This window comes from Heterocephalus glaber, unplaced genomic scaffold, assembly GCF_053883595.1.
Source record: "Heterocephalus glaber isolate CG9 unplaced genomic scaffold, H.glaber_assembly_v1.0 deba00001613, whole genome shotgun sequence".
Lineage (NCBI taxonomy): Eukaryota > Metazoa > Chordata > Mammalia > Rodentia > Bathyergidae > Heterocephalus > Heterocephalus glaber.
In genome coordinates this window covers 23,595,368-23,611,308 of record NW_028258384.1, presented here as the reverse complement: position 1 = coordinate 23,611,308, position 15,941 = coordinate 23,595,368, and the positions used below count along the sequence as shown (strand labels likewise).

The following is a 15,941-nucleotide window of genomic DNA, read 5'->3' as shown; positions in this document are numbered from 1 at the left end:
TCAGTAGCATGGGTACTAGCACAAAGAATCAACAACTGGGATCTCATCTTATTAAAAAGCATCTGCACTGCAAGAGAAACCACCTACAGAGCTAAGAGATAATCTGCAATGTAGGAAAAAAATAATTTTAGCAGCTGTACCTCAGACAAAGTTCTACTATCTAGAATATATAAAGAATTGATAGGGGTGGGTGGGGACCCCTCTGCGGGTCGCTGCGGTGGCTGCGGCGCCACTGACTGCGACGCTGGAGCTCAGGGAGCAGCGCCCACAGATAATTCTGCCCCACAGAATACAAGTATGAATACCACAGACAATGTTATCAACTGTCTGTGTGCAATATGTGGGGACAGAGCAACAGGGAAGCACTATGCGGCATCAAGCTGTGATGGGTGCAAAGGCTTCTTCAGACGCAGCATACGCAAGAGTCATGTTTACTCCTGCAGATTCAGTCCCCAATGTGTTGTTGACAAGGACAAAAGCAATCAATGTAGATACTGTCGATTAAGAAAATGTTTTAGAGCAGGAATGAAAAAAAAAAGCTGTTCAAAATGAACGCGATAGAATAAGCACCAGAAGAAGCACATTTGATGGCAGCAGCATCCCTTCCATTAACACACTGGCTCAAGCAGAAATTCGGTCTCGCCAGATCTGTCTCAAGTCCCGGAGTAAGCACTGACATAAAAGTTAAGAAAATTGCAAGTATTGGTGATGTCTGTGAATCCATGAAGCAGCAGCTCTTAGTCTTGGTGGAATGGGCTAAATACATTCCTGCCTTCTGTGAGTTACCACTGGATGATCAGGTGGCCCTGTTAAGAGCGCATGCACGGGAACACTTACTGCTTGGAACTACAAAGAGATCCATGATGTATAAAGATATTTTGCTTTTGGGAAACAACTGTGTTATTCACCATAACAGCTGTGAAGTTGAAATCAGCTGAGTGGCCAATAGGGTTCTCGATGAGCTCATCAGACCATTCCAAGAAATCCAGATTGATGACAATGAGCATGCTTGTTTGAAGGCAATTGTATTTTTTGATCCAGATGCAAAAGGGCTAAGTGACCCAGTGAAAATTAAGGACATGCGGTTCCAAGTGCAGATTAGTCTGGAGGACTACATCAACGATCGGCAGTACAACTCACGAGGCCGTTTCGGAGAGCTGCTTCTGCTGCTGCCCACGCTGCAGAGCATCACCTGGCAAATGATCGAGCAGATACAGTTCGTCAAACTTTTCGGCATGGTCAAAATTGACATCCTACTTCAGGAAATGTTACTGGGTGGTGCCTCCAATGATAGGAGTCATCTCCACCACCCAATGCACCCACATATGTCTCAAGATCCACTAACTGGACAAACTATACTTTTAGGTCCCATGTCAACACTGGTTCATACAGACCAGATCTCAACTCCTGAAACTCCACTTCCTTCCCCACCACAAGGCTCTGGACATGAACAATACAAAATAGCTGCAAACCAAGCTTCAGTCATTTCACACCAGGGGCTTACCAAACAAAAGCAAGTTTGAGACCATGTTTACTTCTGAACGGCACTGAATGTGAAAAATTGTTGGTCTTGAAATATCTCAGGATAGTACTTTTGGCAAACTCTCAGCCAAGGTTTCTTCATGGTGCTGTTATAAGATGGTGTCCTATTTCCTTGTTTGGGTACTCATTTTGTTTGTTGCGTCTATGGTATAAAACTTTCACATACAACCAATATATATCCGAGTTTGAAACTGTTTATATAGTATATTGTTCTTAGTTTCCCCTGCACTGAGCCTGAACCTGTTGAATCTTTTGTCCTACTTTCATTTGTTTTCATACTATTAATTTAAATCTGTAAATAATTGCTTTATTGTGATGTGATGAAGAACTAAATGTTCCTTTTGGCTAAGAATAGTAGATAAAAAATGCCAAGTTAACATAAAATGAACCAAGTTTTATTTTCTCATAAGTAATAGTCTTAAATATTGGAAAGCTAAAGCAGTGACTGTAGAATAGAATGCTTTTTTTGCAAAAGAAGAATCACGTACGGGCATTCTGTGGCTAAAGAATTATGTCTTTGGTCCACAGTTAAATATGCTTATCTTAAATTCAAAAAATTTATAAAATGCTATTCCAAGAATGATTGGATATTCTTTGAAAGATAACTGTATTTTTATATGTGCTGCCGAAGTGAGCACAAAATCTAACTGTATTTGAAGATGTATGTTAAAATAAACATGTTTATTTTACCAGTTAAGATACAAGCTAAAATGCAACAAAGAAAACCTAAACACATGGGTCAACCAAAAAAGACACCTAATTCTCTCTGTCTTGAAACATTCTAGAAAGTCATCCATTGGCTAGAAATTAGCACAGTCCTACATCCAGTTCACAGGGTGGCTGAATGGTAATCTTTTAGTAGGAAACCTGTAAAGCTGTATAGCCCTGGGATAGCCACTACCAGGAGGGACAAATTAGCCACCTACCACACATGTGCCTCATTTAATCCTCACAGCAGTCCTGTAGGGGAGGTATTACTATCTCTCTTTTATATATAAAAGAAACTTTCAGCTTGATAATTTAAGGGTCAAAACAAAGTGTATAAGTCTAAAGAGTAAGAGAGCCACATACAAAACCAACTCAGGCTGCCATTAATGAGACTATATATTTGGTGAATAGAAAGAAACATTTGAACTTCTTACTCACAGTGTGGTTTTTAAATATATGCAATCCAGTAATGATTGAATGCTATCCATTATGTTACCTGTAATGTACATTACATGTAAGTGGTAAACTTGAAATTGTTGCAGTGTAGGAAAACATTTTTGTATTTTTAAGCCTTCTCCTTAAAAAATTTTAAAAATAAAAATTACACCAGGTAAATTTAGATGAAAACAAAAACAAATTCAGAATCTCACCAACCTACAAATATACTGAGTAGAATTTATTGCAGCCCTAACCTACTTGATATCTAAACGTGGAGTTTATTTTAAAACAGTTAATCATGGGCTGCCTCATGGAGCAAATCCTCTCTCTCCCTCTCTCTACTTAATGTGGCAGGGAAAACTGAGAATTGCTTGAGTAATTATCAATGACATTAATAAAAGATATATGAAGCTGTAATATATTGCAATAAATGTGTTTTTCTAGAGTTCTTCAAAATTTCTAGGATTATGATTTTATAACTTCCACTTACCTATAAATAAAGTTTATATTAGTATTAATTAACTTATTGGCTCACCATATGGAATAATGATTTATGCAAGAGTTATCAGCAATTTAATAGAATCAATAATGGTCCTTTAAGAGTTGTATCCTTGTAAAACTATGCTAGAAAATATACCATTGAATGAGAGAGGGAAGAGGGAAGAAGAGAGTCAGAGATCAGCAAGCAAATTTCTTTTTGAAAATTTCCTGGAGTGTCTATTTCATGAATAGGAATGTTTCTGATTTTATGAATATGAATATCTTTTCTAGGTTTCTGTTTACTTTTTGAGATAGTTTTCTAAGAAGATATTTAAAAATACTAAGTCTATTAAGGCTGCTGTAACAAAATACCGTAAACTGTGAAGCTTATAAAAATAAAATGTATTTCTCACAGTTCTCAATATTGGGATGCCCAAGATCAAGGGACTGGGACATGCAGAGTGGGGTTCATAGGCTTTCCCTGAGTGTCTCCACCGAGGGAAGGAGCAGAGAAGCTCTGTGAGGCCTCTCATAAACGAGCTAAGCTCATTCCTGTGGCTGTGTCACCCTCATGACCTAATCGCTCCTCAGTGTCCTCGCCTCCCAGTATCGTCACACTGGTTTCAACATATAAATTTTGGAGAAAAGAGACCATGGCAAATGCTTTTAAAAATGTAAAAACAAAATTTATTTTCAGAGAGCCTTTTAATTTATCCACAAATATTTACTAAAATATTTTATAGAAATTATTATTAATGATTATGTTTTATAACTATTGTCAGGGAATTTGTAATATAATATTTTTATATACTGAACTGCCAGCAAAGCTGGACAAGGTGGAGCTAGTGTTTGCAGCTTATTTGCAAAATAATGAAAAGGAAAGTTGTTTCTTTTACATAATACATAATGTTTTCAGGTAATGAAAAAGAATAATTTATTGTGAATAACAGTTCATTTTATAAATGTAAAACTATTTTTATAAATTTCATTGTTGATTTTTTAAATGTTAAATTATAGTGAGATTAAAATATTTCTAAACTGTGATACCTTTCTGTTTCACTGGACTTTCTGAATAAAAGCCATAAAAAAAAAGAATTGATAAAAATCAGACCCCCCCAATTTATCAACCCAAATCAAAAATGGGTGTCTGAAATGAACAGACATTTCTCAGACAAAGAAGTAAAAGCAGCAAATAAATATATGAAAAAATATTCATCATCACCGTCCTTTAGAGATATGCAGATGAAAACAACACTGACATTCCACCTCACCCCAGAAAGAATGGCTGCTATCAAGAACTCAACCAATAACAAATGCTGGCAGGTGTGTGAGGAGAAAGGAACCCTTCTTCATTGTTTGTGGGAGTGCAGACTGGTGCAACCACTGTGGAAATCAGTATGGAGATACCTCAAAGAACTAGTGCTAGTTGTCGCATTTGACCTATCTATTCCCCTGCTGGTTATCTTCCCAAAAGAATCATACCACAGTGATATATGTTCACCCATGTTCATAGGGGTACAGTTTGTAATAGCTAAAGCTTGGAAACAGCTCAAGTGCCAATCAACTGGAAACTGGATAAAGAAGATGTGTTTTTTTAATAAAATGGTGTACTACTCAGCCATAAAGAATGAGAAACTAGGGGCCGGGGATGTAGCTCAGTGGCTCTGCTGCCTGCCTCACAAGCACAAGGACCCGAGTTTGACCCCTGGTACTCCCCCACCAAAAAAAAAAAAAGAATGAGAAACTAGAGACATTTATAGCTAAATTGATGCATGTTGAGGCCATACTCTTTAGTGAAATAAATAGGACACACATGTGTAAATACCAAATAGTTTCTCTCGTGTGAGAAACTGAAAGTATAAATAAGGATTAAAATGATTAAAATGAATAATTGGTAATTTGAAATTGGAAAAGGTCCAAAGGTGAGCGGGTGGTGGGAGGGAAAGGGGAAAGGAAAGATGGGGAAGGAAAAATTATGAGAAAAGAAAACATGGAAACGAAATCAATGTAAATAGGGAAGGGTGGAGGGGGTGAAGGGTGCACAGGGAATGGGGAAACAAATAAGAACCAAGATACATCATGTACAGGAATAAGCACTCAATGAGAAATGTAAATGTATTGTGTACCTAAAATGTATCAATGAAAGAATTTAAAAAAGAATAATGACAGTGGAGAGAAGGAAACAGAGAGAAAAACAATCTGAAATAGGACAGGAACAGGAACAAAGTGGGAGAGGAGTACATAACAAGTAGTGAGAGAGAGAGAAAAAGAAAAGAATAAAAAAAAATATATATAGAGAGAAAAGGGACTCCCTTAGGGCATATCTCTGCTGTCATGGTGGACAACATAGATAGCAGTATGCAGATCTAAGTTGATTAGTCTCACCAAGCCAGCTGTAGTCCACTGTGATTCAGGCTGATTTCTGGCTGCAAGGCTCAAGTTGAGCTACCTGACCTCCTGTAAGATTGAACTCTACAACGTTCTATTGCAGGTTCCAGCTGTCTTTCCCCTAAAGCGAGTACAGGTTTCTATGGCAGATGCTGATCCCACCTACTTACCAACCTTGGTGGTCCAGTGTGCCTTTATTGCAGAGATTTTCTACACTTTCCCAGTGGGCTTCAATTTCCATTGAGGAGCCTCAGAGAGGCCCTCTCTCTGTTGTTCACTTCTGTTCTATCTTCTGGGGCTCATAACCATGGCCTTTATGGTCCCACCCCCACCCCCCCCGAGCCTCTGCAGTGCAGTTTCAGATACTGTGAGGCCCATGTGGTGAGCTCTGGGGGGGCACTGGCATCTGAGAGACAGTGTTTCTGGGTCCAGGGCTCTGGTTCCTGACATTTTCTGCCTGCAACACTCTGAGTGACTCTCACTGGCTTGAACTTGGCTTCCTAATATCTGAAACTTGACTCCCTGCTGGCTTGAACTGGGCTCCTGACTTCCTGCGGGCTTGAACTCACTCGACACTTGGAGCTGCTAGATGGAGCCAACTCACAGCTTCTCTGAGTTCTGACTTCATTCTAAAATGGCTACTGGTCAATTGCTCTCCCCTGGGGGCCACCTGAACCTGAATAACTCACGAGCTACTGTAGTATGCAGTGTCCTCTGCTCTGTTCCACTGGTGCATTTCTCCATGGAGGCCTCTGGGGTTGCCAGTACTCACCATGCCTTTGCAGGTTTGAGCTGCCCCTTCTATGCCTTGAGCCACGGCTGAAGGAGAAAGTGTCACTTGCCACCTCCCACTTCTAGGTTGTTGTCCCTCTCTTCACTCTCCCCATGTGCTCTATTTCTTGATTCAGATATTTGCTGGGTCGTAGGGACTCACTTTCCTCCTCCTTCTCTTCCTCATGATGCTATATTCCAGCATCTGGATTCCAAATATTAGATAGGCTATTTGCTGCTCATCATTCCATCTTCTTTTCCAAAGTTTACATCTGTGTTTAGCTCCTAGTTCAGGTTGTAGTAAAATCTGATCTTCTCTAAGAGCTTATGCAGCTCTACCCTTAAAGCCTTGCTAGTTGTAGCACTAATAGCCTCTCTCTTGTGCTGAGTGTGTTCACTGGCTATGGCTTTCCTCAGAAGATTTTTCCATGTTCGTGGTATTTCTAGCATAGTGTGGACTCCAGTGCACCTTCAGCTTCACTCACACAGCTGCATGTATTGCTTTCTTAGGGGCAAACTATGTGGCCTCCAGGTCCTTCCTTTATAATTTATATAGGAGTCTCTAAGAATCCTCAGCACTTGCATTCTGCATGCCTAAAAATTCCTAGCCATGTGAATAATGCTAAAGTCAGCCACTAGCTCAAACAATAGCCTGGACACTTTGACCTTGATTACAGACACTTCTGAGTGCCTGAATGGCTGAACTCAGGGATACACACATGTAATCAGCCCTGAATGAGTGAACCACACTGAGTTTTTCTTCTCAAAGCAAAGTCCTTTACAGTAGTTTAATATTTTACATCCTTGACTTTGCAGCCATTTCCTTCGGAGCCATTAAGGAATCTTTCTTATTGTCTTGCTGTAAAATATTCAGCTTTTTTTAATGCTAATCTTCTTAGCAACCATGCTATTCTTTGTCCCAACTTCACAGGTGCTTCCTTTCTGGCAAAACTGAAAAATTTTCATATCTTTTGGGTTAGCATTTTGCTTCTCATTCTCATTTTAGGTCATGTAGCAGTATCTATGTTACAGTTTAAACATTGGCCTAATTTGAAATTTCTTCTGCCAGATTAATTAGACCATCACTAATAAATTCAGCCACACACAAAGTCTTAGCATATGGACAAAACATAGACAAATTATTTGGCAGAGTGAAACATGCATGGTCTCTAGCCCAGTTTCCAATAGAATCTTCATTCTTATTTGAATTCTCTTATCCTGGCCTTTATTATCTGCATTTCTTTTAGCATTCTAGTCTAATGAGCTCCCACCTACAACTTCCATCAATCTCCAGCTGGCACCTCAACACTTTTTCTAACTCTTTCCACAAACCACTTTCAAATGTTTATGATGCACATAGTAAGGTGTAGTCACATCAATTTTCACACTCCTGGTTCCAATTTTCTGTATTAGTGAGCTTTCACATCACTGGACAAACTACCAAACACCAGAAACTTAAAGGAAAAAAGGTTTATTTTCTTTATTATTTTTACAGGTTTTATTCCATGGTTGGTAGGCTTCAAGACAGAAAGGTATGGTGGAGAAAATCTGGTCATCCCATGGTAGCCATGGATCACAGAGAGAAGAAAGGAGCCAAAGATAAAAATATACCATTTCAGATTATATTATTACCTATTTCTCTGATCATGCCCCACCTACAAACATAAAACATTTGGAAAACATTTTAAATCAAAGCCATAACATAGATATATATTTAAGAAAACTGTAAGGGAAGATGGAATTCTAAAAATTATTCAAATAATAAAAGATAAGAAAAAAAGAGATCAAATACAAAACAAATGGTAGAATTAATGACACAAAAATAACTATTAGTTTAAAAGGTCTAAATACATGAAGCGAAAGACAGATAGACAGAATAGATAAAAAACATGATATGATATCCTTAAGTTGAATTTAAAAAAATTAAAACATACCATGCCAACTTTAATTTAAAAAGCAGGAATATAAAATTTAATATGATATATTTAACAAGAAATATCTAATAAATTAGTCTTTAAAACAAAGATAGGACTACAAAAAAGAGAAACATAATAACTTATCCATTAATTCATCAGGAAATATGACTCCTAAATGTCCATGCACCAACCAACAGAGCCTAACAAGATGAAAAAACATAAATGAGCAAACATAAAAAAGACAAATCCACAGTTATAATTGGGGATGTTAAACACCCTGACTAATATAACTGCCAGATATAAAATCAAAATCATGTAGAAGAACTAAATGACCAAAGAATAGGATATGATTGAAATATAAAACAATAATAACACCGAACTCAACAATAGCCAAGTAGACTTCTTTTTTAGAAGCTGATATAAACATTCCTGAAGATAAACCATACCCTGGTTCATATGACAATCTTCAAAAAATATAGATGAATTAAATCATACAGGCTATGTTAGATGAGCTTAAAAAGGAATCATATGGGAAAGTATGAAGCTGGTGTACAGTTTTCTATTTCATTTTTTTATGATTTAATCATATTCAGAAAACTATGCATCTTAACATGCAAAACTATTGTCAGTTTTAAACTGCCTGTAAATGTTAATAATCTCTAATTCTATTCCAAATTGTATCTATATTTTCATTGATTTATTTGAAATTTTGAACATAATTGCTCTTTTCTCCCCTGTTCCCTTTCCATCAGGTGGATTTCTAAGTTTTTATTTATGTTCTTGGAAGCTATGAAATACATTTTATTATTTCAGTGATTACACTTTTTCATACATAGCTAAATATGAAATTCCTTTAAAAAGTCTATTCAGAAATATTTCATCCTTCTAAACAAGTACTTTTGTGTTAGCATATTTTAATCTAGTCAGAACTACCTACTCTTGTCTCTTTTATTATGAATGTCTAAAATATTAATTTCAGCATAAGAAACAAGTTACCATTTTCTCAGATAATAAATCATATGCACCAACATATATCTATGCTCACAATTTAGCTTTCAAAATATATTCGTTCCTAATATTTTATTTATATAAAATTATACTCAATGATCAAAAGTATGTTCATTCAGAAGGGGTAAATGGATGATCAAATATTTTAAGCTTTGTATATGATATATCATAATATTACCCACTCCGTATATTCAATTAGCTTGATATAGTATTTTATGATTGTGATTTTACTTCAGAAATTTGAAAATATTACTTCAATGAATTCTAGCATTCATTGTTGCTGAAGAGATGCCTGTTGTTAATATAATTGCTATTTCTTTGTAAGTAACCTGTCAATTTTCTTAGGAAGATTTTAAGATTTTTAATCTTTGACATATTGAAGTTTTCCTGTTAGTTGTTTAGACATTTATTTCTATTTCACACAGTCAATATGTTATGTCCTTCCAATATGAATATGCACATTTTGTTCCAGTTATAGAAAATATTCAAACTTTGTTTCTTGCATAGTGCTTCCTACAACTCCTTCAGTTTTTTCCTTCTGGTATCCTCATTCAGCCTGTATCTGACTCTTTCCTGATATTTTCTGTTTTTCTAAACTCACTTAAAAACTTTTTGGGCTTTGTTGGTGGTGGATTTTCACAACACACCAAAATCTGATAAATTAATGCTTCAAGTTAGTATTCTTCAGGCTTTGGATCATTGATATATTACTTTCTGGTTCATTTCTTACTGTTTTTAAGGTTTTCTTCTATGGAAGTTTTATCGGACTAATTTCCTAGTTCAAAATATCAAATGTGATTTCAGTTATTTATTGTTATAATACTATTTCTTTTAGTAACCTGTCTTTCCCAATGAGTTCTACATGTAAAGCATATTTGTTAGAGTTTTCTCCTTAAAAATGTTTTAACATGCCAATGCATAGACAACACTGTAGAATGGGGATATTTTATTGATGAGAATTTGAACATGTGAGTGGCCAAAGAAAATAGGTTTCTCCTAAGAGAACGATAGAAAAAAATCAATGAAGCCAAGAGATGGTTCTTTGAAAGAATCAACAAAATTGACAAACCCTTAGCCAATCTTGTCAGAAAAAGGAAAGAAAAGGCCCAAATCCATGCAATTAGGAATGAAAAGGTTGAAATTACAACAGACCCAGCAGAAATCCAGAGGATCATCAATACCTACTTCCAGAACCTATATGCCAATAAGATGGACAACAGAGAAGAAATGGACAGATTCCTAGATACATATAAATTACCAAACTTGAATGAAGAAGACCTAAAAATTCTGAACAACCCAATATCAGCCATTGAAATTGAAAATGTGATTAGAAACTTATCAACTAAGAAAAGCCCGGGTCCTGATGGCTTCACTGCTGAATTCTACTAGACCTTTAGAGAGGAACTGCTGCCACTACTATTTAAACTCTTCAATGAAATTGGAAGGGAAGCAATACTCCCAAATTCATTCCTGGAAGCGAGAATCACCTTGATCCCCAAAGCAGAGAAAGACCCAACTGAAAAGGAGAACTATAGACCAATCTCACTAATGAACATAGATTCAAAAATCCTTAATAAGATATTGGCAAACAGAATGCAGAAGATCATCAAGAAGATCATACACCCTGATCAAGTGGGATTCATCCCAGGGATGCAGGGATGGTTCAATATATGCAAATCAATCAATGTAATGTACTATATCAATAGAGCCAAGGACAAAAACCATATGAATATCTCCATAGATGCAGAAAAAGCATTTGACACAATCCAACACGTATTGTGATAAAAACCCTACAAAAAATTGGAATAGATGGTCTCTACCTCAAACTGATAGAAGCCATCTATCAAAAACCAATAGCCAATATCATACTAAATGGTCAAAAACTGAAATCCTACACACTAAAATCAGGAACAAGACAAGGATGTCCACTATCACCACTCTTGTTCAATATAGTTCTGGAAATATTAGCCACAACAATTAGACAAGAGAAAGAAATAAAAAGAACAAAGATAGTAAATGAAGAAGTCAAATTGTCATTATTTGCAGATGACATGATACTCTATATAGAAGACCCCAAGAACTCCACCAAAAGTCTTCTAGACTTAATAACCAAATTCAGTCAAGTAGCTGGTTACAAGGTCAACACACAAAAATCAATAGCTTTCCTCTACACGAATGACTGACTCACTGAGACAGAAATAGGGCAAATAATTCCTTTCACAATAGCATCCAAAAAACTGAAATACCTAGGAATCATCCTAACGAAAGAAATCAAAGACCTCTTCTCTGAAAACTATGGCACTCTGAAAAGAGAGATTGAAGATGATATCAGAAAATGGACAGACATCCCCTGCTCCTGGGTAGGAAGGATTAATATAGTGAAAATGGCCATACTTCCAAAATTGTTATATAGATTTAATGCAATTCCAATTGAGATTCCAGCAGCATACTTCATAGAACTCGAGAAAACAATCCAAAAATTCATTTGGAGTAAGAAGAGACCCAGAATAGCAAAAGCAATTCTAGGTAACAGAGAGAAGGCAGGGGGTATCACAATCCCCAACCTGCAACTATACTACAAAGCTACTGTGATAAAAACACCATGGTACTGGCAAAGAAACAGATCTGAGGACCAGTGGAACAGATTAGAAGATGCAGAAAAAATGCCAGACACACTCAGCCATCTCATCTTCAACAAAGGAGCCAAACACCCTCACTGGAGGAAAGATAGCCTCTTTAATAAATGGTGCTGGAAAAATTGGGCTTCAACTTGCCAAAGATTAAAACTAGACCTATATCTCTCACTGTGCACTAAACTAAAATCAAAATGGATTAAAGATATAAATATTAAAATAGGAACTCTGAACAGTTGGAACAGAGGTTAGGTAGAACCCTTGAAGACATCGGTGTAGGAAAAGATTTTATGAACAAAATCTCAGATGCCCGTGAACTAGCACAAACAATCAACAAGTCGGATCTCTTCTTATTAAAAGCTTCTGCACAGCAAGAGAAACCACCAGCACTGTGAAGAGACCACCCACAATGTGGGAAAAAATCTTCACTTGCTCTTCCTCAGACAAAGGTCTACTATCTCGAATCTATAAAGAATTTAAAAAGATCAGACCTCCCAAATTTAAAGACCCAATTCAAAAATAGGCATCTGAAATGAACTGAGATTTCTAAGACAAAGAAGTAGAAATAGCAAATAAATACATGAAAAAATGTTCAACATCACTAGTCATTTGAGAGATGCAAATGAAAACAACGCTGAGATTCCACTTCAGAAAGAATGGCTGCTATCATGAAATCAACCAATAACAAATGCTGGTGTGGCTGTGGGGGAAGATAAACCCTGCTCCACTGCTGGTGGGAGTGTAGACTGGTGCAAGCACTGTGGAAATCAGTATGGAGATACCTCAAAGAACTAGGACTGGAAGTCCCATTTGACCCCGCTATTCCACTGCTGGGGATCTTCCCCAAAGAATAAACAGAATCATACCACAGTGATATATGTGCACCCATGTTCATAGCAGCACAGTTTGTGATAGCTAAAATTTGGAAACAGCCCAAATGCCCATCAACTGGAGACTCAATAAAGAAAATGTGATTTTTTTATAAAATGGAATACTAATCAGCCATAAAAAATGAGAAATTAGAGACATTTATAGTGAAGTGGATGCACATTGAGGCAATACTCTTAAGTGAAATAGAAAGGACACACATGTGTAAATACTGAGTAATTTCTCTGGTGTGAGAAGCTGAAAGTGTAAATGAGGACTAAAATCTATAAGAGGTAATGTAAAATAGGAAGAGAAGGGGCAAAGGGGAAGAAAGTGGTAGGGCTAGGAGAAAGGATAGAAGGGAATGGGATTAATATGAGAAAATGGACAAACAGGAACAAAATCTTTGTAAATAGGGAGGAATGGAGGGGTTGAGGGGAGGGCTGGGCAAGGGTGAAAAATAAGAACCAAGAGAGACTATGTAAAGTTGCAAATTTCCAATGACTGTCATTATATTGTATACCTAAAATGTACCAGTGATTAAAATGAATAATCGATATTGCAAAATGGGAAGAAAAGGTCCAACGGAGTAGGGGTAGTGGGAGGGGCAGGGGAAAGGAAAGAAGGGAAAGGAAAAATGATGAGAAATGGCAAAAAAATGGAAATAATTTCTTTGTAAATAGGGAAGGCCGGAGGGGGTGAAAGGAGGGCTAGCAATTGGGAAAAAATAAGATCCAAGATGCATTATGTAAAAGTACAATTCCCAATGAGAAATGTAATCGTGTTGTATACCTACAATGTACCAATAAAAGAATTTAATAAAAAAAAAGAAAGTAAGTCTCTGATATGAAAGGAGTAGTGACCAAAAAAAAGAAATATTATATTTTTATGCAAGGTCTAAATAGTCATTCTTATTGGAATAAGATGGAGTCTCACTGTTATATTGATTTACAATTCTGTAATAATCAAAGTTAATAAATATATTTTCATGTACTTTTTGGCATTTTAATGACTTGAGCATTGCATATTTATTTTCATATTCTATATTTTTTTAATGTTTTCATTTTGGCAGGTCTAATACTTTGTGTTCTTATATATTCTAGATTTTATTCCTTTGGGGAGTAGTTGGCAAAATTTCTCTCTGTTGTGTATGTTGTCATTCCACTCTGACAATTGCTTTTTTATTTTGTATAAGCTTTTAGTTTTATATAATTTTAAGTGTTTATTTTTGATATTAATTTTGTGCATTCTGTATTTTTTGTCCATTTTAATCAGTTTCATTGATTCATGCTTTCAGTTCTTATTCAATTAAAAAACAAGGCACATTAAATATACCTTCTTAATGCTCTATAAATGCATGCAGCTCATTCTGTATATCAAAAGTTATAAATAATGGCAATAAAACACCAAAATAATTATAAAAATGACAGCCCAGACACAAACATAGCATTTAACAATCCAATCTAGAAAAAAAACCCAGTACAATACATAAAAGTGCCACATATGAAAACATGCAGTGTATATATCCTCTCCTGTACTTGGCTTCCTTATGCTTGATATTCTTGTAAAGCGTAGTAGGGAATTTTTAATTCTCTTAAAAAAGTTAACATATTGCAAAACAGTGCAAGTTAGAATCACTGACTTTAGTATGATTATAATTATATGTCAAAACTCTTTACGAATTGCAGAAGAAGAGGAAAATAAAATCAAGGATGACCCTTACAGTATATTTAGTGAAAGTCTGACTGAAATTTTTGTGATACAAAAGAGGAAACTACACATTTTGAAGAGACAAAACAAAGCCAGAAACTAATTCAGAATAGAAAGCATGCATTTAATAGTAGAAATCCTAAAGTTACACTCAGCATAAATTGATTGAAAGCAAGAACATTTAAGCATGATGGAAACAAGGCAAACAAGCTTCACTTGACAAAAATCCAGCATTATCACTATTATTATGATTGAGGTGGGAGATATTTCAAGGAGTAGCCAACTCTACAGCACAGATGGGGGTTTTCACCTGAATCCCCTAAAAGGCTCTTGAAATAAATCACTTGGTGATAAAAGGCAATCCCTGCACACCCACCCCAACAGAATCAACTAATATTGCGTTTATATGAAAGGAAAAAATAAACAGTGTTTTGTGTTTGGAATGGGTTTTGGAGGAAGTTATTCTCCTTTTTCTTTCCCTTTTGCTTAAATCAGATAAAGATGCTTTCCAGGTATAAGAACTTATACAATGACACTCCATACTTTATTCACAGAAAGAGAGTGAAACCAGTTAATTTCCAAAATGAGCCTCTGGGATTGGTGAAAGAGCATATATTTTAGAATTTGCAGGTTTTAAAAAAATCAGACACTCTAAAAAGAAAAGTGTGCTTTTCTTTGTCCTTAAAGGAACTTCATTCATAGCAAAATGTGCACAAGCAAGGCCTGTTTTAAAATACATATTTGTTCAAGTCAGTCACATTGTGAGCTTAGCCCCTACTGTAACAGAATCAGAGGTGACACCAGTCATCATTATCTTTATCTAACTAGAAAAAAAGAGAGAAAGAGAGAGAGTACAATATTGTAGTGTATGATCTGGATGTTTTAAAGGACAGCTCTTCTATCTATTTAGTATCACTAGGGTCTAAACAATGAAATCTATTGTCTTGGTAGAAAAACACTAGGCTGCAAAGTCACATGCTTCCATTTATTAAAAAAAAAGCTAAAGTAAAAAATTTACACTGTAAGAAAAAATATTCAGTGACACCAGAGAGCACCACTCACTCTTTTAGGTTTTCCTTTATTTTAAAAATAAAATGAGTTAAGAGACTATCTCTTCCTGTGGTTTCTATTTGTTTCAGAGGTGGTGTTTGGGCCTTGGTTTGGTGAATCCCCTAACTCATATTATGGCATGCAGGCTCATCACCCACCTGAGTGAGGCATGAAGATATTCTACACTGTTGACATAAATAGAAATTACAGCACAAAATTGTTTTATGTCCCCGTTTAGAAAATAAGAACTCAATGTGCAATGAAAACCTATATTAAGATAAAGTGTTTTTTTCCTTTTATTTCCTATGATATAGAACCTAATCTTTTAAAAAAGTACAGGAGATAGCGTCAAAATAAGAAGCACAATTAATAAATATTAAGAAGACTTGTTAAAATGCCAACAAAAAAAGCAAAAGCATTACAAACTGGC

At 35.9% G+C, this 15,941-nt stretch overlaps 1 pseudogene; it reads left to right on the top strand.

Annotated features, from left to right (window-relative positions):
* Nucleotides 1–270: 270 nt before the first annotated feature.
* Nucleotides 271–1,593, top strand: LOC147822519 (hepatocyte nuclear factor 4-gamma pseudogene; annotated as a pseudogene).
* Nucleotides 1,594–15,941: the final 14,348 nt, after the last annotated feature.